Source organism: Rhinoderma darwinii, unplaced genomic scaffold (assembly GCF_050947455.1).
Source record: "Rhinoderma darwinii isolate aRhiDar2 unplaced genomic scaffold, aRhiDar2.hap1 Scaffold_913, whole genome shotgun sequence".
Lineage (NCBI taxonomy): Eukaryota > Metazoa > Chordata > Amphibia > Anura > Rhinodermatidae > Rhinoderma > Rhinoderma darwinii.
In genome coordinates, this window is record NW_027464485.1 from 1 (window position 1) to 26841 (window position 26841).

The 26841-nt window shown below is 49.3% G+C and overlaps 11 non-coding genes and 4 pseudogenes across 11 annotated transcripts; all 15 read left to right on the top strand.

Annotated features, from left to right (window-relative positions):
- The first annotated feature begins 1290 nt into the window (after nt 1-1290).
- On the top strand, nt 1291-1481 carry LOC142732798 (U2 spliceosomal RNA). The gene has a single exon (XR_012879661.1). It is a non-coding gene; the product is annotated as a U2 spliceosomal RNA (small nuclear RNA).
- A 1301-nt stretch (nt 1482-2782) lies between these two features.
- LOC142732811 (U2 spliceosomal RNA) lies at nt 2783-2973 on the top strand. The gene has a single exon (XR_012879672.1). It is a non-coding gene; the product is annotated as a U2 spliceosomal RNA (small nuclear RNA).
- Nucleotides 2974-4274: 1301 nt separating this feature from the next.
- On the top strand, nt 4275-4465 carry LOC142732823 (U2 spliceosomal RNA). Its single transcript, XR_012879683.1, has one exon. It is a non-coding gene; the product is annotated as a U2 spliceosomal RNA (small nuclear RNA).
- Nucleotides 4466-5770: 1305 nt separating this feature from the next.
- LOC142732835 (U2 spliceosomal RNA) lies at nt 5771-5961 on the top strand. Its single transcript, XR_012879694.1, has one exon. It is a non-coding gene; the product is annotated as a U2 spliceosomal RNA (small nuclear RNA).
- Nucleotides 5962-7262: 1301 nt separating this feature from the next.
- On the top strand, nt 7263-7453 carry LOC142732847 (U2 spliceosomal RNA). Its single transcript, XR_012879699.1, has one exon. It is a non-coding gene; the product is annotated as a U2 spliceosomal RNA (small nuclear RNA).
- Nucleotides 7454-8754: 1301 nt separating this feature from the next.
- On the top strand, nt 8755-8945 carry LOC142732800 (U2 spliceosomal RNA). Its single transcript, XR_012879662.1, has one exon. It is a non-coding gene; the product is annotated as a U2 spliceosomal RNA (small nuclear RNA).
- Nucleotides 8946-10246: 1301 nt separating this feature from the next.
- Nucleotides 10247-10437, top strand: LOC142732801 (U2 spliceosomal RNA). The gene has a single exon (XR_012879663.1). It is a non-coding gene; the product is annotated as a U2 spliceosomal RNA (small nuclear RNA).
- A 1301-nt stretch (nt 10438-11738) lies between these two features.
- Nucleotides 11739-11929, top strand: LOC142732802 (U2 spliceosomal RNA). Its single transcript, XR_012879664.1, has one exon. It is a non-coding gene; the product is annotated as a U2 spliceosomal RNA (small nuclear RNA).
- A 1301-nt stretch (nt 11930-13230) lies between these two features.
- On the top strand, nt 13231-13421 carry LOC142732803 (U2 spliceosomal RNA). The gene has a single exon (XR_012879665.1). It is a non-coding gene; the product is annotated as a U2 spliceosomal RNA (small nuclear RNA).
- Nucleotides 13422-14722: 1301 nt separating this feature from the next.
- On the top strand, nt 14723-14864 carry LOC142732852 (U2 spliceosomal RNA; annotated as a pseudogene).
- A 1463-nt stretch (nt 14865-16327) lies between these two features.
- On the top strand, nt 16328-16498 carry LOC142732846 (U2 spliceosomal RNA; annotated as a pseudogene).
- Nucleotides 16499-17799: 1301 nt separating this feature from the next.
- LOC142732804 (U2 spliceosomal RNA) lies at nt 17800-17990 on the top strand. The gene has a single exon (XR_012879666.1). It is a non-coding gene; the product is annotated as a U2 spliceosomal RNA (small nuclear RNA).
- A 1301-nt stretch (nt 17991-19291) lies between these two features.
- On the top strand, nt 19292-19482 carry LOC142732805 (U2 spliceosomal RNA). Its single transcript, XR_012879667.1, has one exon. It is a non-coding gene; the product is annotated as a U2 spliceosomal RNA (small nuclear RNA).
- A 1301-nt stretch (nt 19483-20783) lies between these two features.
- On the top strand, nt 20784-20885 carry LOC142732848 (U2 spliceosomal RNA; annotated as a pseudogene).
- Nucleotides 20886-26440: 5555 nt separating this feature from the next.
- Nucleotides 26441-26615, top strand: LOC142732838 (U2 spliceosomal RNA; annotated as a pseudogene).
- Nucleotides 26616-26841: the final 226 nt, after the last annotated feature.

Genomic DNA, 26841 nt, shown 5'->3' on the forward strand with positions numbered 1-26841 from the left:
GACTAAAATCAGATTCCAAAAGTGCTATTTGTGTTTGCTATTGTTTTTGTCTTTCTGATGGGATCTCCCCTTTTAATCCCATTATTTCAACACCTGTTGGACAATGCATTTGTACAGTCATGTGTGATAATGAGCTCATTTATTAAATGCAATTAATTAATACATTGCCACCTCTTGTTGTGTGTGTGTCTTCTGTGTTTCTGTGTTTCCGGCATTTCACATTGGAACAGCTCATTCACCTTCCTTGTCTTCTCTCCGCCCTCCCTCCTAGGTAGGTTAAAGAGCTGCACCTGAGCCAGCCACTGATTGATGCAGCACCACAGTCAAATAGCGGAGTGGAGTAGGGGAACAGCAAACAGCCATTAAAGCCGCCCGCCCGCCCGCCCGCCCGCCTGCCTGCCTGCCTGCCTGCCTGCCCGCCACAATGGACCTACCTGTGTACACTACATGGATGTGATGGAATGTACTGTCGTCCCTACATTTCAAGAAGAAGTAAGAATTGCAGTTGCAACAAAGCCTTGCTTGCCTACAAAGAGAGCAGCAATTTGGATTTGTTACTATGTTACCTAGAAGAATAACAAACTGTGCAAGGATGGAGGTTGTAGGAGCAAAGAGAAGTTGTCTGTAAAGTTGGTGGATGCTTATTTTCCATTTTGCAGTCCCTTGTCTCCCTCTTGTGGCCTCCTGGAGGCAAATAAATGTGCAAAAAAAAGACAGCCTGGCGGCCGGCTGTTGCAGTGTTGCCCTCTCAGGCAACACTGAGTGACTGACTGAGCCGCACCGTCTTATATAAAGTTCAGACGGAACTTTGCACGTGTCATAGTGGAGCCCTCAGGATTCCAGAGCCAGCTTTCTGACATCATAATGGGGCCTGCCTCAGAGATAAAAGCCTGGGCCCAGGCAGTGTTGGTCAGTGCTGCTCAGCAGGCAGCACCGGACTGGACTGGATTAAAGCTGATACAAGGTGTGAAGGAACAAGGGGTGGCTGTGGGCATGCACTTGCTGCCGCTGCCAGTGTTTATCTGCATGGCAGGAGGGCATTTGGGCGTTGCCAGGAAGGCGTTTTTATGTAGATTCCTCCTCTTTCAGCACTGCATTGTGGTGCAAGCAAAAGAAGCAAATCCTGTGTAGCTTCCTCTCCGGCCTTTATTCACCTCCCGCTTAGTAGCTGTAAATGTGTGTGAGCCTGCAGGGCCCCATGGAATTGCCTAGGAGTAGGCTGAATCAATCGCTGCAAGGGGTGAACAGCAGTATGGGACAGGCTCGGGCAAGGCAAGGGCCGCTCGGGTTATCGCTTCTCGGCCTTTTGGCTAAGATCAAGTGTAGTATCTGTTCTTATCAGTTTAATATCTGATACGTCCCCTATCTGGGGACCATATATTAAATGGATTTTTAGAACAGGGAGATGGAAATAGAGCTTGCTCTGTCCACTCCACGCATTGACCTGGTATTGCAGTATTTCCAGGACCGGTGCACCCTTCCCTTATGTGTTGACTAAAATCAGATTCCAAAAGTGCTATTTGTGTTTGCTATTGTTTTTGTCTTTCTGATGGGATCTCCCCTTTTAATCCCATTATTTCAACACCTGTTGGACAATGCATTTGTACAGTCATGTGTGATAATGAGCTCATTTATTAAATGCAATTAATTAATACATTGCCACCTCTTGTTGTGTGTGTGTCTTCTGTGTTTCTGTGTTTCCGGCATTTCACATTGGAACAGCTCATTCACCTTCCTTGTCTTCTCTCCGCCCTCCCTCCTAGGTAGGTTAAAGAGCTGCACCTGAGCCAGCCACTGATTGATGCAGCACCACAGTCAAATAGCGGAGTGGAGTAGGGGAACAGCAAACAGCCATTAAAGCCGCCCGCCCGCCCGCCCGCCCGCCTGCCTGCCTGCCTGCCTGCCTGCCCGCCACAATGGACCTACCTGTGTACACTACATGGATGTGATGGAATGTACTGTCGTCCCTACATTTCAAGAAGAAGTAAGAATTGCAGTTGCAACAAAGCCTTGCTTGCCTACAAAGAGAGCAGCAATTTGGATTTGTTACTATGTTACCTAGAAGAATAACAAACTGTGCAAGGATGGAGGTTGTAGGAGCAAAGAGAAGTTGTCTGTAAAGTTGGTGGATGCTTATTTTCCATTTTGCAGTCCCTTGTCTCCCTCTTGTGGCCTCCTGGAGGCAAATAAATGTGCAAAAAAAAGACAGCCTGGCGGCCGGCTGTTGCAGTGTTGCCCTCTCAGGCAACACTGAGTGACTGACTGAGCCGCACCGTCTTATATAAAGTTCAGACGGAACTTTGCACGTGTCATAGTGGAGCCCTCAGGATTCCAGAGCCAGCTTTCTGACATCATAATGGGGCCTGCCTCAGAGATAAAAGCCTGGGCCCAGGCAGTGTTGGTCAGTGCTGCTCAGCAGGCAGCACCGGACTGGACTGGATTAAAGCTGATACAAGGTGTGAAGGAACAAGGGGTGGCTGTGGGCATGCACTTGCTGCCGCTGCCAGTGTTTATCTGCATGGCAGGAGGGCATTTGGGCGTTGCCAGGAAGGCGTTTTTATGTAGATTCCTCCTCTTTCAGCACTGCATTGTGGTGCAAGCAAAAGAAGCAAATCCTGTGTAGCTTCCTCTCCGGCCTTTATTCACCTCCCGCTTAGTAGCTGTAAATGTGTGTGAGCCTGCAGGGCCCCATGGAATTGCCTAGGAGTAGGCTGAATCAATCGCTGCAAGGGGTGAACAGCAGTATGGGACAGGCTCGGGCAAGGCAAGGGCCGCTCGGGTTATCGCTTCTCGGCCTTTTGGCTAAGATCAAGTGTAGTATCTGTTCTTATCAGTTTAATATCTGATACGTCCCCTATCTGGGGACCATATATTAAATGGATTTTTAGAACAGGGAGATGGAAATAGAGCTTGCTCTGTCCACTCCACGCATTGACCTGGTATTGCAGTATTTCCAGGACCGGTGCACCCTTCCCTTATGTGTTGACTAAAATCAGATTCCAAAAGTGCTATTTGTGTTTGCTATTGTTTTTGTCTTTCTGATGGGATCTCCCCTTTTAATCCCATTATTTCAACACCTGTTGGACAATGCATTTGTACAGTCATGTGTGATAATGAGCTCATTTATTAAATGCAATTAATTAATACATTGCCACCTCTTGTTGTGTGTGTGTCTTCTGTGTTTCTGTGTTTCCGGCATTTCACATTGGAACAGCTCATTCACCTTCCTTGTCTTCTCTCCGCCCTCCCTCCTAGGTAGGTTAAAGAGCTGCACCTGAGCCAGCCACTGATTGATGCAGCACCACAGTCAAATAGCGGAGTGGAGTAGGGGAACAGCAAACAGCCATTAAAGCCGCCCGCCCGCCCGCCCGCCCGCCTGCCTGCCTGCCTGCCTGCCTGCCCGCCACAATGGACCTACCTGTGTACACTACATGGATGTGATGGAATGTACTGTCGTCCCTACATTTCAAGAAGAAGTAAGAATTGCAGTTGCAACAAAGCCTTGCTTGCCTACAAAGAGAGCAGCAATTTGGATTTGTTACTATGTTACCTAGAAGAATAACAAACTGTGCAAGGATGGAGGTTGTAGGAGCAAAGAGAAGTTGTCTGTAAAGTTGGTGGATGCTTATTTTCCATTTTGCAGTCCCTTGTCTCCCTCTTGTGGCCTCCTGGAGGCAAATAAATGTGCAAAAAAAAGACAGCCTGGCGGCCGGCTGTTGCAGTGTTGCCCTCTCAGGCAACACTGAGTGACTGACTGAGCCGCACCGTCTTATATAAAGTTCAGACGGAACTTTGCACGTGTCATAGTGGAGCCCTCAGGATTCCAGAGCCAGCTTTCTGACATCATAATGGGGCCTGCCTCAGAGATAAAAGCCTGGGCCCAGGCAGTGTTGGTCAGTGCTGCTCAGCAGGCAGCACCGGACTGGACTGGATTAAAGCTGATACAAGGTGTGAAGGAACAAGGGGTGGCTGTGGGCATGCACTTGCTGCCGCTGCCAGTGTTTATCTGCATGGCAGGAGGGCATTTGGGCGTTGCCAGGAAGGCGTTTTTATGTAGATTCCTCCTCTTTCAGCACTGCATTGTGGTGCAAGCAAAAGAAGCAAATCCTGTGTAGCTTCCTCTCCGGCCTTTATTCACCTCCCGCTTAGTAGCTGTAAATGTGTGTGAGCCTGCAGGGCCCCATGGAATTGCCTAGGAGTAGGCTGAATCAATCGCTGCAAGGGGTGAACAGCAGTATGGGACAGGCTCGGGCAAGGCAAGGGCCGCTCGGGTTATCGCTTCTCGGCCTTTTGGCTAAGATCAAGTGTAGTATCTGTTCTTATCAGTTTAATATCTGATACGTCCCCTATCTGGGGACCATATATTAAATGGATTTTTAGAACAGGGAGATGGAAATAGAGCTTGCTCTGTCCACTCCACGCATTGACCTGGTATTGCAGTATTTCCAGGACCGGTGCACCCTTCCCTTATGTGTTGACTAAAATCAGATTCCAAAAGTGCTATTTGTGTTTGCTATTGTTTTTGTCTTTCTGATGGGATCTCCCCTTTTAATCCCATTATTTCAACACCTGTTGGACAATGCATTTGTACAGTCATGTGTGATAATGAGCTCATTTATTAAATGCAATTAATTAATACATTGCCACCTCTTGTTGTGTGTGTGTCTTCTGTGTTTCTGTGTTTCCGGCATTTCACATTGGAACAGCTCATTCACCTTCCTTGTCTTCTCTCCGCCCTCCCTCCTAGGTAGGTTAAAGAGCTGCACCTGAGCCAGCCACTGATTGATGCAGCACCACAGTCAAATAGCGGAGTGGAGTAGGGGAACAGCAAACAGCCATTAAAGCCGCCCGCCCGCCCGCCCGCCCGCCCGCCTGCCTGCCTGCCTGCCTGCCTGCCCGCCACAATGGACCTACCTGTGTACACTACATGGATGTGATGGAATGTACTGTCGTCCCTACATTTCAAGAAGAAGTAAGAATTGCAGTTGCAACAAAGCCTTGCTTGCCTACAAAGAGAGCAGCAATTTGGATTTGTTACTATGTTACCTAGAAGAATAACAAACTGTGCAAGGATGGAGGTTGTAGGAGCAAAGAGAAGTTGTCTGTAAAGTTGGTGGATGCTTATTTTCCATTTTGCAGTCCCTTGTCTCCCTCTTGTGGCCTCCTGGAGGCAAATAAATGTGCAAAAAAAAGACAGCCTGGCGGCCGGCTGTTGCAGTGTTGCCCTCTCAGGCAACACTGAGTGACTGACTGAGCCGCACCGTCTTATATAAAGTTCAGACGGAACTTTGCACGTGTCATAGTGGAGCCCTCAGGATTCCAGAGCCAGCTTTCTGACATCATAATGGGGCCTGCCTCAGAGATAAAAGCCTGGGCCCAGGCAGTGTTGGTCAGTGCTGCTCAGCAGGCAGCACCGGACTGGACTGGATTAAAGCTGATACAAGGTGTGAAGGAACAAGGGGTGGCTGTGGGCATGCACTTGCTGCCGCTGCCAGTGTTTATCTGCATGGCAGGAGGGCATTTGGGCGTTGCCAGGAAGGCGTTTTTATGTAGATTCCTCCTCTTTCAGCACTGCATTGTGGTGCAAGCAAAAGAAGCAAATCCTGTGTAGCTTCCTCTCCGGCCTTTATTCACCTCCCGCTTAGTAGCTGTAAATGTGTGTGAGCCTGCAGGGCCCCATGGAATTGCCTAGGAGTAGGCTGAATCAATCGCTGCAAGGGGTGAACAGCAGTATGGGACAGGCTCGGGCAAGGCAAGGGCCGCTCGGGTTATCGCTTCTCGGCCTTTTGGCTAAGATCAAGTGTAGTATCTGTTCTTATCAGTTTAATATCTGATACGTCCCCTATCTGGGGACCATATATTAAATGGATTTTTAGAACAGGGAGATGGAAATAGAGCTTGCTCTGTCCACTCCACGCATTGACCTGGTATTGCAGTATTTCCAGGACCGGTGCACCCTTCCCTTATGTGTTGACTAAAATCAGATTCCAAAAGTGCTATTTGTGTTTGCTATTGTTTTTGTCTTTCTGATGGGATCTCCCCTTTTAATCCCATTATTTCAACACCTGTTGGACAATGCATTTGTACAGTCATGTGTGATAATGAGCTCATTTATTAAATGCAATTAATTAATACATTGCCACCTCTTGTTGTGTGTGTGTCTTCTGTGTTTCTGTGTTTCCGGCATTTCACATTGGAACAGCTCATTCACCTTCCTTGTCTTCTCTCCGCCCTCCCTCCTAGGTAGGTTAAAGAGCTGCACCTGAGCCAGCCACTGATTGATGCAGCACCACAGTCAAATAGCGGAGTGGAGTAGGGGAACAGCAAACAGCCATTAAAGCCGCCCGCCCGCCCGCCCGCCCGCCTGCCTGCCTGCCTGCCTGCCTGCCCGCCACAATGGACCTACCTGTGTACACTACATGGATGTGATGGAATGTACTGTCGTCCCTACATTTCAAGAAGAAGTAAGAATTGCAGTTGCAACAAAGCCTTGCTTGCCTACAAAGAGAGCAGCAATTTGGATTTGTTACTATGTTACCTAGAAGAATAACAAACTGTGCAAGGATGGAGGTTGTAGGAGCAAAGAGAAGTTGTCTGTAAAGTTGGTGGATGCTTATTTTCCATTTTGCAGTCCCTTGTCTCCCTCTTGTGGCCTCCTGGAGGCAAATAAATGTGCAAAAAAAAGACAGCCTGGCGGCCGGCTGTTGCAGTGTTGCCCTCTCAGGCAACACTGAGTGACTGACTGAGCCGCACCGTCTTATATAAAGTTCAGACGGAACTTTGCACGTGTCATAGTGGAGCCCTCAGGATTCCAGAGCCAGCTTTCTGACATCATAATGGGGCCTGCCTCAGAGATAAAAGCCTGGGCCCAGGCAGTGTTGGTCAGTGCTGCTCAGCAGGCAGCACCGGACTGGACTGGATTAAAGCTGATACAAGGTGTGAAGGAACAAGGGGTGGCTGTGGGCATGCACTTGCTGCCGCTGCCAGTGTTTATCTGCATGGCAGGAGGGCATTTGGGCGTTGCCAGGAAGGCGTTTTTATGTAGATTCCTCCTCTTTCAGCACTGCATTGTGGTGCAAGCAAAAGAAGCAAATCCTGTGTAGCTTCCTCTCCGGCCTTTATTCACCTCCCGCTTAGTAGCTGTAAATGTGTGTGAGCCTGCAGGGCCCCATGGAATTGCCTAGGAGTAGGCTGAATCAATCGCTGCAAGGGGTGAACAGCAGTATGGGACAGGCTCGGGCAAGGCAAGGGCCGCTCGGGTTATCGCTTCTCGGCCTTTTGGCTAAGATCAAGTGTAGTATCTGTTCTTATCAGTTTAATATCTGATACGTCCCCTATCTGGGGACCATATATTAAATGGATTTTTAGAACAGGGAGATGGAAATAGAGCTTGCTCTGTCCACTCCACGCATTGACCTGGTATTGCAGTATTTCCAGGACCGGTGCACCCTTCCCTTATGTGTTGACTAAAATCAGATTCCAAAAGTGCTATTTGTGTTTGCTATTGTTTTTGTCTTTCTGATGGGATCTCCCCTTTTAATCCCATTATTTCAACACCTGTTGGACAATGCATTTGTACAGTCATGTGTGATAATGAGCTCATTTATTAAATGCAATTAATTAATACATTGCCACCTCTTGTTGTGTGTGTGTCTTCTGTGTTTCTGTGTTTCCGGCATTTCACATTGGAACAGCTCATTCACCTTCCTTGTCTTCTCTCCGCCCTCCCTCCTAGGTAGGTTAAAGAGCTGCACCTGAGCCAGCCACTGATTGATGCAGCACCACAGTCAAATAGCGGAGTGGAGTAGGGGAACAGCAAACAGCCATTAAAGCCGCCCGCCCGCCCGCCCGCCCGCCTGCCTGCCTGCCTGCCTGCCTGCCCGCCACAATGGACCTACCTGTGTACACTACATGGATGTGATGGAATGTACTGTCGTCCCTACATTTCAAGAAGAAGTAAGAATTGCAGTTGCAACAAAGCCTTGCTTGCCTACAAAGAGAGCAGCAATTTGGATTTGTTACTATGTTACCTAGAAGAATAACAAACTGTGCAAGGATGGAGGTTGTAGGAGCAAAGAGAAGTTGTCTGTAAAGTTGGTGGATGCTTATTTTCCATTTTGCAGTCCCTTGTCTCCCTCTTGTGGCCTCCTGGAGGCAAATAAATGTGCAAAAAAAAGACAGCCTGGCGGCCGGCTGTTGCAGTGTTGCCCTCTCAGGCAACACTGAGTGACTGACTGAGCCGCACCGTCTTATATAAAGTTCAGACGGAACTTTGCACGTGTCATAGTGGAGCCCTCAGGATTCCAGAGCCAGCTTTCTGACATCATAATGGGGCCTGCCTCAGAGATAAAAGCCTGGGCCCAGGCAGTGTTGGTCAGTGCTGCTCAGCAGGCAGCACCGGACTGGACTGGATTAAAGCTGATACAAGGTGTGAAGGAACAAGGGGTGGCTGTGGGCATGCACTTGCTGCCGCTGCCAGTGTTTATCTGCATGGCAGGAGGGCATTTGGGCGTTGCCAGGAAGGCGTTTTTATGTAGATTCCTCCTCTTTCAGCACTGCATTGTGGTGCAAGCAAAAGAAGCAAATCCTGTGTAGCTTCCTCTCCGGCCTTTATTCACCTCCCGCTTAGTAGCTGTAAATGTGTGTGAGCCTGCAGGGCCCCATGGAATTGCCTAGGAGTAGGCTGAATCAATCGCTGCAAGGGGTGAACAGCAGTATGGGACAGGCTCGGGCAAGGCAAGGGCCGCTCGGGTTATCGCTTCTCGGCCTTTTGGCTAAGATCAAGTGTAGTATCTGTTCTTATCAGTTTAATATCTGATACGTCCCCTATCTGGGGACCATATATTAAATGGATTTTTAGAACAGGGAGATGGAAATAGAGCTTGCTCTGTCCACTCCACGCATTGACCTGGTATTGCAGTATTTCCAGGACCGGTGCACCCTTCCCTTATGTGTTGACTAAAATCAGATTCCAAAAGTGCTATTTGTGTTTGCTATTGTTTTTGTCTTTCTGATGGGATCTCCCCTTTTAATCCCATTATTTCAACACCTGTTGGACAATGCATTTGTACAGTCATGTGTGATAATGAGCTCATTTATTAAATGCAATTAATTAATACATTGCCACCTCTTGTTGTGTGTGTGTCTTCTGTGTTTCTGTGTTTCCGGCATTTCACATTGGAACAGCTCATTCACCTTCCTTGTCTTCTCTCCGCCCTCCCTCCTAGGTAGGTTAAAGAGCTGCACCTGAGCCAGCCACTGATTGATGCAGCACCACAGTCAAATAGCGGAGTGGAGTAGGGGAACAGCAAACAGCCATTAAAGCCGCCCGCCCGCCCGCCCGCCCGCCTGCCTGCCTGCCTGCCTGCCTGCCCGCCACAATGGACCTACCTGTGTACACTACATGGATGTGATGGAATGTACTGTCGTCCCTACATTTCAAGAAGAAGTAAGAATTGCAGTTGCAACAAAGCCTTGCTTGCCTACAAAGAGAGCAGCAATTTGGATTTGTTACTATGTTACCTAGAAGAATAACAAACTGTGCAAGGATGGAGGTTGTAGGAGCAAAGAGAAGTTGTCTGTAAAGTTGGTGGATGCTTATTTTCCATTTTGCAGTCCCTTGTCTCCCTCTTGTGGCCTCCTGGAGGCAAATAAATGTGCAAAAAAAAGACAGCCTGGCGGCCGGCTGTTGCAGTGTTGCCCTCTCAGGCAACACTGAGTGACTGACTGAGCCGCACCGTCTTATATAAAGTTCAGACGGAACTTTGCACGTGTCATAGTGGAGCCCTCAGGATTCCAGAGCCAGCTTTCTGACATCATAATGGGGCCTGCCTCAGAGATAAAAGCCTGGGCCCAGGCAGTGTTGGTCAGTGCTGCTCAGCAGGCAGCACCGGACTGGACTGGATTAAAGCTGATACAAGGTGTGAAGGAACAAGGGGTGGCTGTGGGCATGCACTTGCTGCCGCTGCCAGTGTTTATCTGCATGGCAGGAGGGCATTTGGGCGTTGCCAGGAAGGCGTTTTTATGTAGATTCCTCCTCTTTCAGCACTGCATTGTGGTGCAAGCAAAAGAAGCAAATCCTGTGTAGCTTCCTCTCCGGCCTTTATTCACCTCCCGCTTAGTAGCTGTAAATGTGTGTGAGCCTGCAGGGCCCCATGGAATTGCCTAGGAGTAGGCTGAATCAATCGCTGCAAGGGGTGAACAGCAGTATGGGACAGGCTCGGGCAAGGCAAGGGCCGCTCGGGTTATCGCTTCTCGGCCTTTTGGCTAAGATCAAGTGTAGTATCTGTTCTTATCAGTTTAATATCTGATACGTCCCCTATCTGGGGACCATATATTAAATGGATTTTTAGAACAGGGAGATGGAAATAGAGCTTGCTCTGTCCACTCCACGCATTGACCTGGTATTGCAGTATTTCCAGGACCGGTGCACCCTTCCCTTATGTGTTGACTAAAATCAGATTCCAAAAGTGCTATTTGTGTTTGCTATTGTTTTTGTCTTTCTGATGGGATCTCCCCTTTTAATCCCATTATTTCAACACCTGTTGGACAATGCATTTGTACAGTCATGTGTGATAATGAGCTCATTTATTAAATGCAATTAATTAATACATTGCCACCTCTTGTTGTGTGTGTGTCTTCTGTGTTTCTGTGTTTCCGGCATTTCACATTGGAACAGCTCATTCACCTTCCTTGTCTTCTCTCCGCCCTCCCTCCTAGGTAGGTTAAAGAGCTGCACCTGAGCCAGCCACTGATTGATGCAGCACCACAGTCAAATAGCGGAGTGGAGTAGGGGAACAGCAAACAGCCATTAAAGCCGCCCGCCCGCCCGCCCGCCCGCCTGCCTGCCTGCCTGCCTGCCTGCCCGCCACAATGGACCTACCTGTGTACACTACATGGATGTGATGGAATGTACTGTCGTCCCTACATTTCAAGAAGAAGTAAGAATTGCAGTTGCAACAAAGCCTTGCTTGCCTACAAAGAGAGCAGCAATTTGGATTTGTTACTATGTTACCTAGAAGAATAACAAACTGTGCAAGGATGGAGGTTGTAGGAGCAAAGAGAAGTTGTCTGTAAAGTTGGTGGATGCTTATTTTCCATTTTGCAGTCCCTTGTCTCCCTCTTGTGGCCTCCTGGAGGCAAATAAATGTGCAAAAAAAAGACAGCCTGGCGGCCGGCTGTTGCAGTGTTGCCCTCTCAGGCAACACTGAGTGACTGACTGAGCCGCACCGTCTTATATAAAGTTCAGACGGAACTTTGCACGTGTCATAGTGGAGCCCTCAGGATTCCAGAGCCAGCTTTCTGACATCATAATGGGGCCTGCCTCAGAGATAAAAGCCTGGGCCCAGGCAGTGTTGGTCAGTGCTGCTCAGCAGGCAGCACCGGACTGGACTGGATTAAAGCTGATACAAGGTGTGAAGGAACAAGGGGTGGCTGTGGGCATGCACTTGCTGCCGCTGCCAGTGTTTATCTGCATGGCAGGAGGGCATTTGGGCGTTGCCAGGAAGGCGTTTTTATGTAGATTCCTCCTCTTTCAGCACTGCATTGTGGTGCAAGCAAAAGAAGCAAATCCTGTGTAGCTTCCTCTCCGGCCTTTATTCACCTCCCGCTTAGTAGCTGTAAATGTGTGTGAGCCTGCAGGGCCCCATGGAATTGCCTAGGAGTAGGCTGAATCAATCGCTGCAAGGGGTGAACAGCAGTATGGGACAGGCTCGGGCAAGGCAAGGGCCGCTCGGGTTATCGCTTCTCGGCCTTTTGGCTAAGATCAAGTGTAGTATCTGTTCTTATCAGTTTAATATCTGATACGTCCCCTATCTGGGGACCATATATTAAATGGATTTTTAGAACAGGGAGATGGAAATAGAGCTTGCTCTGTCCACTCCACGCATTGACCTGGTATTGCAGTATTTCCAGGACCGGTGCACCCTTCCCTTATGTGTTGACTAAAATCAGATTCCAAAAGTGCTATTTGTGTTTGCTATTGTTTTTGTCTTTCTGATGGGATCTCCCCTTTTAATCCCATTATTTCAACACCTGTTGGACAATGCATTTGTACAGTCATGTGTGATAATGAGCTCATTTATTAAATGCAATTAATTAATACATTGCCACCTCTTGTTGTGTGTGTGTCTTCTGTGTTTCTGTGTTTCCGGCATTTCACATTGGAACAGCTCATTCACCTTCCTTGTCTTCTCTCCGCCCTCCCTCCTAGGTAGGTTAAAGAGCTGCACCTGAGCCAGCCACTGATTGATGCAGCACCACAGTCAAATAGCGGAGTGGAGTAGGGGAACAGCAAACAGCCATTAAAGCCGCCCGCCCGCCCGCCCGCCCGCCTGCCTGCCTGCCTGCCTGCCTGCCCGCCACAATGGACCTACCTGTGTACACTACATGGATGTGATGGAATGTACTGTCGTCCCTACATTTCAAGAAGAAGTAAGAATTGCAGTTGCAACAAAGCCTTGCTTGCCTACAAAGAGAGCAGCAATTTGGATTTGTTACTATGTTACCTAGAAGAATAACAAACTGTGCAAGGATGGAGGTTGTAGGAGCAAAGAGAAGTTGTCTGTAAAGTTGGTGGATGCTTATTTTCCATTTTGCAGTCCCTTGTCTCCCTCTTGTGGCCTCCTGGAGGCAAATAAATGTGCAAAAAAAAGACAGCCTGGCGGCCGGCTGTTGCAGTGTTGCCCTCTCAGGCAACACTGAGTGACTGACTGAGCCGCACCGTCTTATATAAAGTTCAGACGGAACTTTGCACGTGTCATAGTGGAGCCCTCAGGATTCCAGAGCCAGCTTTCTGACATCATAATGGGGCCTGCCTCAGAGATAAAAGCCTGGGCCCAGGCAGTGTTGGTCAGTGCTGCTCAGCAGGCAGCACCGGACTGGACTGGATTAAAGCTGATACAAGGTGTGAAGGAACAAGGGGTGGCTGTGGGCATGCACTTGCTGCCGCTGCCAGTGTTTATCTGCATGGCAGGAGGGCATTTGGGCGTTGCCAGGAAGGCGTTTTTATGTAGATTCCTCCTCTTTCAGCACTGCATTGTGGTGCAAGCAAAAGAAGCAAATCCTGTGTAGCTTCCTCTCCGGCCTTTATTCACCTCCCGCTTAGTAGCTGTAAATGTGTGTGAGCCTGCAGGGCCCCATGGAATTGCCTAGGAGTAGGCTGAATCAATCGCTGCAAGGGGTGAACAGCAGTATGGGACAGGCTCGGGCAAGGCAAGGGCCGCTCGGGTTATCGCTTCTCGGCCTTTTGGCTAAGATCAAGTGTAGTATCTGTTCTTATCAGTTTAATATCTGATACGTCCCCTATCTGGGGACCATATATTAAATGGATTTTTAGAACAGGGAGATGGAAATAGAGCTTGCTCTGTCCACTCCACGCATTGACCTGGTATTGCAGTATTTCCAGGACCGGTGCACCCTTCCCTTATGTGTTGACTAAAATCAGATTCCAAAAGTGCTATTTGTGTTTGCTATTGTTTTTGTCTTTCTGATGGGATCTCCCCTTTTAATCCCATTATTTCAACACCTGTTGGACAATGCATTTGTACAGTCATGTGTGATAATGAGCTCATTTATTAAATGCAATTAATTAATACATTGCCACCTCTTGTTGTGTGTGTGTCTTCTGTGTTTCTGTGTTTCCGGCATTTCACATTGGAACAGCTCATTCACCTTCCTTGTCTTCTCTCCGCCCTCCCTCCTAGGTAGGTTAAAGAGCTGCACCTGAGCCAGCCACTGATTGATGCAGCACCACAGTCAAATAGCGGAGTGGAGTAGGGGAACAGCAAACAGCCATTAAAGCCGCCCGCCCGCCCGCCCGCCCGCCTGCCTGCCTGCCTGCCTGCCTGCCCGCCACAATGGACCTACCTGTGTACACTACATGGATGTGATGGAATGTACTGTCGTCCCTACATTTCAAGAAGAAGTAAGAATTGCAGTTGCAACAAAGCCTTGCTTGCCTACAAAGAGAGCAGCAATTTGGATTTGTTACTATGTTACCTAGAAGAATAACAAACTGTGCAAGGATGGAGGTTGTAGGAGCAAAGAGAAGTTGTCTGTAAAGTTGGTGGATGCTTATTTTCCATTTTGCAGTCCCTTGTCTCCCTCTTGTGGCCTCCTGGAGGCAAATAAATGTGCAAAAAAAAGACAGCCTGGCGGCCGGCTGTTGCAGTGTTGCCCTCTCAGGCAACACTGAGTGACTGACTGAGCCGCACCGTCTTATATAAAGTTCAGACGGAACTTTGCACGTGTCATAGTGGAGCCCTCAGGATTCCAGAGCCAGCTTTCTGACATCATAATGGGGCCTGCCTCAGAGATAAAAGCCTGGGCCCAGGCAGTGTTGGTCAGTGCTGCTCAGCAGGCAGCACCGGACTGGACTGGATTAAAGCTGATACAAGGTGTGAAGGAACAAGGGGTGGCTGTGGGCATGCACTTGCTGCCGCTGCCAGTGTTTATCTGCATGGCAGGAGGGCATTTGGGCGTTGCCAGGAAGGCGTTTTTATGTAGATTCCTCCTCTTTCAGCACTGCATTGTGGTGCAAGCAAAAGAAGCAAATCCTGTGTAGCTTCCTCTCCGGCCTTTATTCACCTCCCGCTTAGTAGCTGTAAATGTGTGTGAGCCTGCAGGGCCCCATGGAATTGCCTAGGAGTAGGCTGAATCAATCGCTGCAAGGGGTGAACAGCAGTATGGGACAGGCTCGGGCAAGGCAAGGGCCGCTCGGGTTATCGCTTCTCGGCCTTTTGGCTAAGATCAAGTGTAGTACTTTAGGGTATTGCCTTGTTTCTTGGTCAGGAGGTGCCCTGGTACCCTTTTCCTTGGCCTGGGGGGATCGTCTCTTTTACAAGAGACTTCACCCCTCTGCTGCTATTGGGGAGGAGGATTAGTCCAGGGCAACGAGGAGCGATCACCCACCTGACACCTCGGTGTTGAAGGTTTATCCTGAAAACCATCAGAATGGAGGCCATACCGGAATATATGAAGACCAGGAATGCTGTTCGTTTTACGGTGACGGAACTGGAAAGGACCAAGAAAGACCTGCGTTTTCTGAGCGAAGATTTGTTGCTGGGACTGTTTCGGCTGAGCAAGGAGGACATACTGGCTGTAATGGACTACCCACGGAGAGGTGTTTATGACGTCACGTTCATCAATGAAGAAACGTATTTGAAGTTTTTGGGAATCATGTTGAAGTCACATGAAGATCCTAAGTTGGGAGGTGTGGTGATGGTACCACACTTTCCTGTGTGGCAGCGACTTGTGACCGTCAAGATGTACTCGCCATATGTTGAAGAGGAGGATATTAGTATATTCCTAGGAAAGTATTGCGAGAAAGTTGTGGAGAAAGGCAAAGTTCTGAATGAATTTGGCTTTTGGACCGGGAAATGGAGATTTTTTTGTTCAATGAAACTGGACAGAACTTCAGGAAAAATGGTAACCCCACCAGCTCGCTTTAAAATTGGAAACACGACTGGAGATTTGTTCTTTTCTGGGATGGACATTTTTTGCAGGAACTGTAAGAAATATGGGCACAATACAGCAGAATGTCAAAAGACTGTCTGTACGAAATGTTTGCAGGAAGGCCATAGCTACCAAGACTGCAAAGAGGAAAAGATTTGTAACATGTGTGGAGAGGCTGGGCATGTCTTCAGGATATGTCCAAAGAGACATAGAAGAGGAGTGCAACAAGAGAGTGGAACGAGTATGGAGAAAAGTAAATCGAATGTTGAAGAGGTTGCTTCAGTAACGGAAAAAATGGAGAATAGTGGAGGAGAAAGTGTTAAAGATATAGATATGGGGAAAGAAAAAATGGCTGAAAAAAGAAAAATTGAGAAAGCTAAAATATCTAAAGAAGAAAGTGAAGAAAGAAAGAAGATAATGAGAGAGGTTATGATTTTACGGGAGAAGGCGGATATAGAGGATTTGCGTGAAAGAATAGAATCGCATTTGTCAAAACATTTTTTCCGCTTTATGGAAAGATTTAGCATACCACCTTGGTTGGTGGAAGAGGTTAAAAGCGAATGGGATGGTGAAACCCTGAAGCAGGAACAATTAGAAATGCTTGTTATTTTTGCGATGAAAAAAGGCTTGGTGCCATGATTTAAATGGCAACAGGTATGGATGTATTTGTGTAATGTATATGTATGTTCAATAAATATATTAAAAGAGGAAAATTAAAAAAATAAATAAATAATAAAAATTTTGCAAAAAAAAAAAAAAAAACAATACATTTTTCATTATGATGATCCAAGTCTTAAGATTTGAGGTTTAAGATTTTAGACTTGAGACCTGAGTGAAAAAAAAAAAAAAAAAAAAAAAAAAAAAAAAAAAAAAAAAAAAAAAAAAAAAAAAATCTGTTCTTATCAGTTTAATATCTGATACGTCCCCTATCTGGGGACCATATATTAAATGGATTTTTAGAACAGGGAGATGGAAATAGAGCTTGCTCTGTCCACTCCACGCATTGACCTGGTATTGCAGTATTTCCAGGACCGGTGCACCCTTCCCTTATGTGTTGACTAAAATCAGATTCCAAAAGTGCTATTTGTGTTTGCTATTGTTTTTGTCTTTCTGATGGGATCTCCCCTTTTAATCCCATTATTTCAACACCTGTTGGACAATGCATTTGTACAGTCATGTGTGATAATGAGCTCATTTATTAAATGCAATTAATTAATACATTGCCACCTCTTGTTGTGTGTGTGTCTTCTGTGTTTCTGTGTTTCCGGCATTTCACATTGGAACAGCTCATTCACCTTCCTTGTCTTCTCTCCGCCCTCCCTCCTAGGTAGGTTAAAGAGCTGCACCTGAGCCAGCCACTGATTGATGCAGCACCACAGTCAAATAGCGGAGTGGAGTAGGGGAACAGCAAACAGCCATTAAAGCCGCCCGCCCGCCCGCCCGCCCGCCTGCCTGCCTGCCTGCCTGCCTGCCCGCCACAATGGACCTACCTGTGTACACTACATGGATGTGATGGAATGTACTGTCGTCCCTACATTTCAAGAAGAAGTAAGAATTGCAGTTGCAACAAAGCCTTGCTTGCCTACAAAGAGAGCAGCAATTTGGATTTGTTACTATGTTACCTAGAAGAATAACAAACTGTGCAAGGATGGAGGTTGTAGGAGCAAAGAGAAGTTGTCTGTAAAGTTGGTGGATGCTTATTTTCCATTTTGCAGTCCCTTGTCTCCCTCTTGTGGCCTCCTGGAGGCAAATAAATGTGCAAAAAAAAGACAGCCTGGCGGCCGGCTGTTGCAGTGTTGCCCTCTCAGGCAACACTGAGTGACTGACTGAGCCGCACCGTCTTATATAAAGTTCAGACGGAACTTTGCACGTGTCATAGTGGAGCCCTCAGGATTCCAGAGCCAGCTTTCTGACATCATAATGGGGCCTGCCTCAGAGATAAAAGCCTGGGCCCAGGCAGTGTTGGTCAGTGCTGCTCAGCAGGCAGCACCGGACTGGACTGGATTAAAGCTGATACAAGGTGTGAAGGAACAAGGGGTGGCTGTGGGCATGCACTTGCTGCCGCTGCCAGTGTTTATCTGCATGGCAGGAGGGCATTTGGGCGTTGCCAGGAAGGCGTTTTTATGTAGATTCCTCCTCTTTCAGCACTGCATTGTGGTGCAAGCAAAAGAAGCAAATCCTGTGTAGCTTCCTCTCCGGCCTTTATTCACCTCCCGCTTAGTAGCTGTAAATGTGTGTGAGCCTGCAGGGCCCCATGGAATTGCCTAGGAGTAGGCTGAATCAATCGCTGCAAGGGGTGAACAGCAGTATGGGACAGGCTCGGGCAAGGCAAGGGCCGCTCGGGTTATCGCTTCTCGGCCTTTTGGCTAAGATCAAGTGTAGTATCTGTTCTTATCAGTTTAATATCTGATACGTCCCCTATCTGGGGACCATATATTAAATGGATTTTTAGAACAGGGAGATGGAAATAGAGCTTGCTCTGTCCACTCCACGCATTGACCTGGTATTGCAGTATTTCCAGGACCGGTGCACCCTTCCCTTATGTGTTGACTAAAATCAGATTCCAAAAGTGCTATTTGTGTTTGCTATTGTTTTTGTCTTTCTGATGGGATCTCCCCTTTTAATCCCATTATTTCAACACCTGTTGGACAATGCATTTGTACAGTCATGTGTGATAATGAGCTCATTTATTAAATGCAATTAATTAATACATTGCCACCTCTTGTTGTGTGTGTGTCTTCTGTGTTTCTGTGTTTCCGGCATTTCACATTGGAACAGCTCATTCACCTTCCTTGTCTTCTCTCCGCCCTCCCTCCTAGGTAGGTTAAAGAGCTGCACCTGAGCCAGCCACTGATTGATGCAGCACCACAGTCAAATAGCGGAGTGGAGTAGGGGAACAGCAAACAGCCATTAAAGCCGCCCGCCCGCCCGCCCGCCCGCCTGCCTGCCTGCCTGCCTGCCTGCCCGCCACAATGGACCTACCTGTGTACACTACATGGATGTGATGGAATGTACTGTCGTCCCTACATTTCAAGAAGAAGTAAGAATTGCAGTTGCAACAAAGCCTTGCTTGCCTACAAAGAGAGCAGCAATTTGGATTTGTTACTATGTTACCTAGAAGAATAACAAACTGTGCAAGGATGGAGGTTGTAGGAGCAAAGAGAAGTTGTCTGTAAAGTTGGTGGATGCTTATTTTCCATTTTGCAGTCCCTTGTCTCCCTCTTGTGGCCTCCTGGAGGCAAATAAATGTGCAAAAAAAAGACAGCCTGGCGGCCGGCTGTTGCAGTGTTGCCCTCTCAGGCAACACTGAGTGACTGACTGAGCCGCACCGTCTTATATAAAGTTCAGACGGAACTTTGCACGTGTCATAGTGGAGCCCTCAGGATTCCAGAGCCAGCTTTCTGACATCATAATGGGGCCTGCCTCAGAGATAAAAGCCTGGGCCCAGGCAGTGTTGGTCAGTGCTGCTCAGCAGGCAGCACCGGACTGGACTGGATTAAAGCTGATACAAGGTGTGAAGGAACAAGGGGTGGCTGTGGGCATGCACTTGCTGCCGCTGCCAGTGTTTATCTGCATGGCAGGAGGGCATTTGGGCGTTGCCAGGAAGGCGTTTTTATGTAGATTCCTCCTCTTTCAGCACTGCATTGTGGTGCAAGCAAAAGAAGCAAATCCTGTGTAGCTTCCTCTCCGGCCTTTATTCACCTCCCGCTTAGTAGCTGTAAATGTGTGTGAGCCTGCAGGGCCCCATGGAATTGCCTAGGAGTAGGCTGAATCAATCGCTGCAAGGGGTGAACAGCAGTATGGGACAGGCTCGGGCAAGGCAAGGGCCGCTCGGGTTATCGCTTCTCGGCCTTTTGGCTAAGATCAAGTGTAGTATCTGTTCTTATCAGTTTAATATCTGATACGTCCCCTATCTGGGGACCATATATTAAATGGATTTTTAGAACAGGGAGATGGAAATAGAGCTTGCTCTGTCCACTCCACGCATTGACCTGGTATTGCAGTATTTCCAGGACCGGTGCACCCTTCCCTTATGTGTTGACTAAAATCAGATTCCAAAAGTGCTATTTGTGTTTGCTATTGTTTTTGTCTTTCTGATGGGATCTCCCCTTTTAATCCCATTATTTCAACACCTGTTGGACAATGCATTTGTACAGTCATGTGTGATAATGAGCTCATTTATTAAATGCAATTAATTAATACATTGCCACCTCTTGTTGTGTGTGTGTCTTCTGTGTTTCTGTGTTTCCGGCATTTCACATTGGAACAGCTCATTCACCTTCCTTGTCTTCTCTCCGCCCTCCCTCCTAGGTAGGTTAAAGAGCTGCACCTGAGCCAGCCACTGATTGATGCAGCACCACAGTCAAATAGCGGAGTGGAGTAGGGGAACAGCAAACAGCCATTAAAGCCGCCCGCCCGCCCGCCCGCCCGCCTGCCTGCCTGCCTGCCTGCCTGCCCGCCACAATGGACCTACCTGTGTACACTACATGGATGTGATGGAATGTACTGTCGTCCCTACATTTCAAGAAGAAGTAAGAATTGCAGTTGCAACAAAGCCTTGCTTGCCTACAAAGAGAGCAGCAATTTGGATTTGTTACTATGTTACCTAGAAGAATAACAAACTGTGCAAGGATGGAGGTTGTAGGAGCAAAGAGAAGTTGTCTGTAAAGTTGGTGGATGCTTATTTTCCATTTTGCAGTCCCTTGTCTCCCTCTTGTGGCCTCCTGGAGGCAAATAAATGTGCAAAAAAAAGACAGCCTGGCGGCCGGCTGTTGCAGTGTTGCCCTCTCAGGCAACACTGAGTGACTGACTGAGCCGCACCGTCTTATATAAAGTTCAGACGGAACTTTGCACGTGTCATAGTGGAGCCCTCAGGATTCCAGAGCCAGCTTTCTGACATCATAATGGGGCCTGCCTCAGAGATAAAAGCCTGGGCCCAGGCAGTGTTGGTCAGTGCTGCTCAGCAGGCAGCACCGGACTGGACTGGATTAAAGCTGATACAAGGTGTGAAGGAACAAGGGGTGGCTGTGGGCATGCACTTGCTGCCGCTGCCAGTGTTTATCTGCATGGCAGGAGGGCATTTGGGCGTTGCCAGGAAGGCGTTTTTATGTAGATTCCTCCTCTTTCAGCACTGCATTGTGGTGCAAGCAAAAGAAGCAAATCCTGTGTAGCTTCCTCTCCGGCCTTTATTCACCTCCCGCTTAGTAGCTGTAAATGTGTGTGAGCCTGCAGGGCCCCATGGAATTGCCTAGGAGTAGGCTGAATCAATCGCTGCAAGGGGTGAACAGCAGTATGGGACAGGCTCGGGCAAGGCAAGGGCCGCTCGGGTTATCGCTTCTCGGCCTTTTGGCTAAGATCAAGTGTAGTATCTGTTCTTATCAGTCCTTGTAAGGATAGATAGCTCGGAGAACCACTGGGGGCTATAAACACTAGCTTAGCGATCCAAGAGCGTTCCAGACGAAGCCGGCGACGAACTGCGGAGAAGAACCAGCGAAGACGACGATCCAGAAGGGAGAAGCCGCCATCGGGGAAGAAGCTCCGGGAGATCGCTGCCGGGAAGAAGAAGGAGAACTTCGGAGAAGAGCCGCTGCTGAAGGGGATCTTCGAAGAAGCTCGGCCGCAGAAGAAGAAGCTCGACGAGGAACCGCTGCGGAAGAAATTTCGTGGAAGAACCTCGGCCAGCAAGGAGAAGATTTGCATAGCTCCGCCCCCTTCGGGAAAGAGCTATCGAAGATCCTCCCCAAGCGACAGGAACAGCTGGAAGAAGCCATGGCCTCAACCAGCAACCCTGCCACCCAGAAGGAGAAGGCTGATGGACCAGGTGAGCCGGCCCAGGCCAGGACATCTCCTCCTGAAGCCTCCTCAAGCCAACAGGCCACCAGGAAGCCGAACCAGGCTGCTCCAACCCTGGAGCCCTGGATGAAGCAGACGGTGGCCCTGAAGCTCAAGGAGGTGGACGGGAGAGTGCCGGACATGACGGAAGAAGTGTTCTGCCAGAAGATGCTCCTGGATCAGGGCTTCGCTAAGCCGGAGACCATCAGCATCCAGGCCTTCATGACCGGGATGTTCTTCGTGACCTTCGCTTCGATCAACATCTGCAGAAGGTACTGGGAGATGGTGAAAGCGGCGAGGCCTGAATCCCCTTTCTCTCGCTTTGTGGGCAACTGCCCTGTCCAAAGAGAGGAAAGGCGGGTGACGGTCTCAATGCGGAACCCACACACCCCCGGCAAAGACATCACCACGCTCCTGAAGCGGTTCTGCACAGTGGTGAGGGAACCCACCCACATCCTGAACGGACTCGGCTTCTGGACTGGCAAGTGGTCGGTAATCGTCCGACTGAACAAGGATTCGAGCGCGGAAGACGGCCTCCAGCACCTGCCCCAGTCATTCTCGCTGGGCAACTCCTACGGCCTCATCTATTACCCGGACATGCCGCAGATCTGCAGGAGATGCAGCAAGAAGGGTCATTCGGTGAAGGACTGCAAGGAGGACGCCTGCAAGAACTGCCGGGTAACAGGACACGAGACCAAAGACTGCCCGAAACGGACAATGTGCAACCTCTGCGGACAAGCAGCCCACTCTTACAAGGACTGCCCGAAGAGGGATCGATCCTGGGCAACTGTAGCAGCGAAAGCTCCAGCCAGAGGGAACCCCGCCCCAGCCAGAGCTCCAGCGGCACAGAAGACCGGGAAAAAGAAGGATGGTAAGAAGACGACAGTCCCTCCCCCCCCTCTCCCGGCCCTCCCTCGCCCTACCCTTCCCACCCTCCCTCGCCCGGCCCTCCCCACCCCCCCGTCCCCAACCCCTGTCACCCCCACTGAGGCTCTCACCTTCTCCTACCCACCCATCTCAGTGGTCCTGTCACCTGCACCTCTCCCAACCCAGCCTCCCTTCTCCCCAGCTCCAGCAGCACTAACATCTTCCCCTCCAGCTGCTGGAGTCCTCTCCCTGGAGGATTTTCCCCCTCTTGTCTTCTCAGGTGCCATCCAGAGGAAGAGAAAGGTGAGGGACAGCCCAGCTGCTGAGTCCTCAAAGAGACAAGTCGTGGAAATCTGCGAAGATTCCCTTGCGCAGCAGGAGGAAATGGAGCAGATGGTGGAGGAACTCGTGTCTGAACCTGAGGTCATCGACTTCACAACAGACATCCAGGTGGCTACAATCCTGGAACAATTTTTGTCAGAGGGCCTGCTGGATCTTCCGGACCCGCCAGGCTCCAGAGAGGAGGATCCGCCCGACCGGACTGGTAACTGAGGTGTATCGCTTGCACTAACCTTCTTTATTCTCCCCCATGGCTGCTAAACTTAACATCTTTAGCCTCAATGTGAGGAGTGTTAGAGATAGGACTAGATGTCAGATGGTGCTAACTTTTCTTTCCAAGCAGTCGAGTGATGTATTTATGCTGCAGGAATGTACTCTCCCCTCTTCCAGGTCATACCATCATCTGGCCAGGCAGTGGACCCATGGCCCGTCCTACTGGTCTGGTGGGGGCGACTGTAAGTCTGCAGGGGTTGCCATCCTGATTAGGGGAAGCGTATTTACTGTTGACTCTGTCCAGGAGCTCGTCTGCGGCCGCTTGTTGGTCGTAGACGGTTCCTGGGCGGGAGAGCCGATTAGGCTCATCAACGTGTACGCTCCCCCTATGAAGGCTGAGCGCCTGGAACTATTCCAGACCCTGCGGACCCAGCTCGCCACCACTAGGGCAGTGGTGATGGCCGGGGACTTCAACTGCCCCATCGAAGAGGATGGACGAAGTTCCGGCACTTCAATCAAGCTGGATGTCAGTTCCAAACTGCTTATCGAGATGGTAACCGAAGCATCCTTGCAGGACGTTGTGGGCTCCATGGGGATCGGCTCTGTGAACTATTCATGGAGCCGACCCGATGGCTCACTTCGTTCTCGGATTGACTTTGTGTTCACCTCCCGGGCAGTCAAGCAGCATGGGCACTCCATGGTCCCCTGCTTCTTCTCGGACCACAGGGCCATTCTCTTCCAGGGTGCCATCGGCCACGGTTTTCCTCCCGGCCCTGGCTCCTGGAAGCTGAATTGTGCCCTGCTGGAAAGAGAAGAGGTACTGGCGGAACTTAGAGACGCCTATATTGTTTGGAGGAATGATAAAGTTTTCTTTGACAAAACCTGTGACTGGTGGGAATATGTTAAAGTTGAATTTCGTTGTTTCTTTCAGGCAAAAAGTCGTCAACAGGCGTGTGAGAGGAAGAGAGACTTCAGAGAGATGCAGCGTCAGCTGCGATCCCTGCAAGACCTCCTTCAATGCGGCTGGGACGTCAGGAAGGAGCTGGAGGAAGCCAAAAAGGGCCTGAAAAGGCACTTTGAGGAGGAATCCAAGCGAATTGTCTTTCGTTCCAAGGTGGAGAACCTGGAGAAGGGTGAGAAATGTAACTCGTTCTTTTTCAGGAAACTCCATGCCGGCCACACGCCCCTGAAGGAACTCCGAGATGAGACCGGAAACATGCATTCTGGGAAGAAGGAGGTGATGGGAGTCGTCACAGACTACTACCGAAGCCTCTACTCCCGGAAAACCACTGACCCCGAAGCCGCCGATAAATTCCTGTCAGGTATCACTAATCATCTTGATCCTGCAGGTACGGAGGCTATGGACGTACCCCTGACGGTGGAGGAACTGCTCTCTGCCGCTAAATCCTTCAGACCCGGCAGGACCCCGGGCAGTGATGGTCTCCCAGCAGAGCTCTATGTAGCGCTGGGGGACTTGATCTGTCCGGACCTGCTGGAGCTCTATGAGGAGATGGTGGTGGAGGGTAGAATGCCACCGTCCTTGAGAGAAGGCATGATCACGATCTTGTATAAGCGGAAGGGGGAGAGATGTGACCTGAAAAACTGGCGTCCCATCTCTCTCCTGAACGTGGACTACAAGATCCTCGCCAAAGTATTGACCAACAGACTGAAGGTTGTCATCGGACAGATCATCGGATCGGACCAAACCTGCGGCATTCCTGGCCGTAGGGTGGCCGACAGTCTTGCCCTGGTGAGGGACACGGTGCATTACATGCAAAGCCGCCGTACACACGCGGCCCTGGTCAGTCTGGATCAGGAGAAGGCTTTTGACCGGGTCTCTCACGAATTCATGGGTAAGGCTCTGCGTAGGCTGCGGCTTGGCAGGTTGTTCTGTTTGTATGTTAACCTGATGTATTGCGACATTTACAGCTCGGTGCTGGTGAACGGCTGGAAGACTGACCCCTTTCCTGTATCGTCGGGGGTTAGACAAGGCTGTCCTCTTTCACCTCTCCTTTTTGTTTGTGTTATAGAGCTCTTCGCAGAGGCTATCCGGCAGAATGGAGAGATCAGAGGGATCACCGCACCAGGTCCAGGACACTTCGAGGTCAAATGCTCGCTGTACATGGACGACGTGACCGTCTTCTGCGCTGACCAGAGTTCGGTGACTGCACTCGTCCAGACCTGTGAGGAGTTCGGACGCGCTTCAGGGGCAAAAGTCAACTGCGGGAAGTCGGAAGCCATGCTCTTCGGAAAGTGGTACCTGCCTTCTCCTGCCTCCTTCCCGTTTACTATCAAGCCGGACTTCATCAAAATTCTGGGAGTCTGGTTCGGTAAGGAAGGTGCAGCCCTAAAGTCGTGGGAAGAACGCTTGGCCAAAGTCAACCAAAGGATCGGACTGTGGAGCCTCAGACAACTCACTATTGAGGGCAAAGCAATGGTCCTGCGTAACGAAGTCTTGCCTGTGCTACAATACACTGCACAGGCATGGCCCCCTCTTGCAACGGTCTCGAGGGCCATTACCAGGACTGTGTTTCGCTTCATCTGGGGCTCGAAAATGGACAGAGTAAAGCGGACTGTTATGTACAAGGAGCCCCGCAAAGGTGGGAAGGGTATACCCGACATTCCCACTCTGCTGCGGATCGCTTTTGTATGTGACTGTGTTCGTAGGACTCTGAGGACAGCAAACGGCTCTGCGGGCAAGGCCATGTCCCGCTACTTCCTCCTTCCCCTCTGGCGAGGTTTTGGCTGGGATAAGTGGGACAGCTCCTTCCCTTACAACTGGCACGCTCCCTGGTTCTACGGAGATGTCGTCCGGTTTGTGAGGGAGCATCAACTGGAGGGTCTTAAGCCCGACTTGTGGAAACCTAAGACGATCCACAAGCACATCAGAGCAAAGGACTCACTGGAGTTTGTTCCAGGGCTTCATGCCGACACGTTGGAGACTGTTTGGACTAACGTGTCATCTGGCAGGTTGACCAACGGGCACAAGGACATTTCATGGATGGCCATCCAGGGAGGACTGCCTCTTAGGTCATTCATGCATGCCCGCAACCTGTGCAAGACCCGGTACTGCCCCAGGTGCCCCTTCACGGAGGAAACATCTTTGCACATTTTCTGGCAGTGCCCCTTTGCACAGGGTCTGTTGAAAGCCTTGGAACACGAACTCAAGGACTCAGTTCCCAGGAACAGACTGTCGTACCGCTCGGTAATTTATGGACTATTTCCTGGGAATACCACGGATGGTGCAATCCAGGAAGCCTGGCGCCTTATGAACTGTTTTAAGGACGCTATATGGTTCGCCAGGAATCGTCTGATTTTGCGGAGAGAGAGTGTGTCCGTCCAGGACTGCCGCAGGCTGATCCACAGCCTGCTCAGAGACTATTCCACCTGGGACAGCCCGGACGTCGATGAGGAAGAGGACTGATACTCCCCTTCCCCCCACTCTCCCTTCTTGTGTGTTGTCTTTCAATAAAGCTTCGGGCCTGTGATTTCCCGCTTCCCTATCCCCTCCTACCCACTCCCCTATCCCATCACTTGTCTGTAATGCTTTGTTGTTTGGCTTTAGTGAATGCAAGAATGTTAGTGTAGCATGTGGTGTAATGTATAGCATAGGCTAGCCTGTACTGTGTATTATACTGTCATGTTATGTTTGACGACTGTTATTATTTATTATTTGCTGCTTCATGGCTCGCGCTGCGTCGCAGTAATGTTTGTATGATGACGATTGATTGTCAATAAAGCATTTTTCAATCAAAAAATCTGTTCTTATCAGTTTAATATCTGATACGTCCCCTATCTGGGGACCATATATTAAATGGATTTTTAGAACAGGGAGATGGAAATAGAGCTTGCTCTGTCCACTCCACGCATTGACCTGGTATTGCAGTATTTCCAGGACCGGTGCACCCTTCCCTTATGTGTTGACTAAAATCAGATTCCAAAAGTGCTATTTGTGTTTGCTATTGTTTTTGTCTTTCTGATGGGATCTCCCCTTTTAATCCCATTATTTCAACACCTGTTGGACAATGCATTTGTACAGTCATGTGTGATAATGAGCTCATTTATTAAATGCAATTAATTAATACATTGCCACCTCTTGTTGTGTGTGTGTCTTCTGTGTTTCTGTGTTTCCGGCAT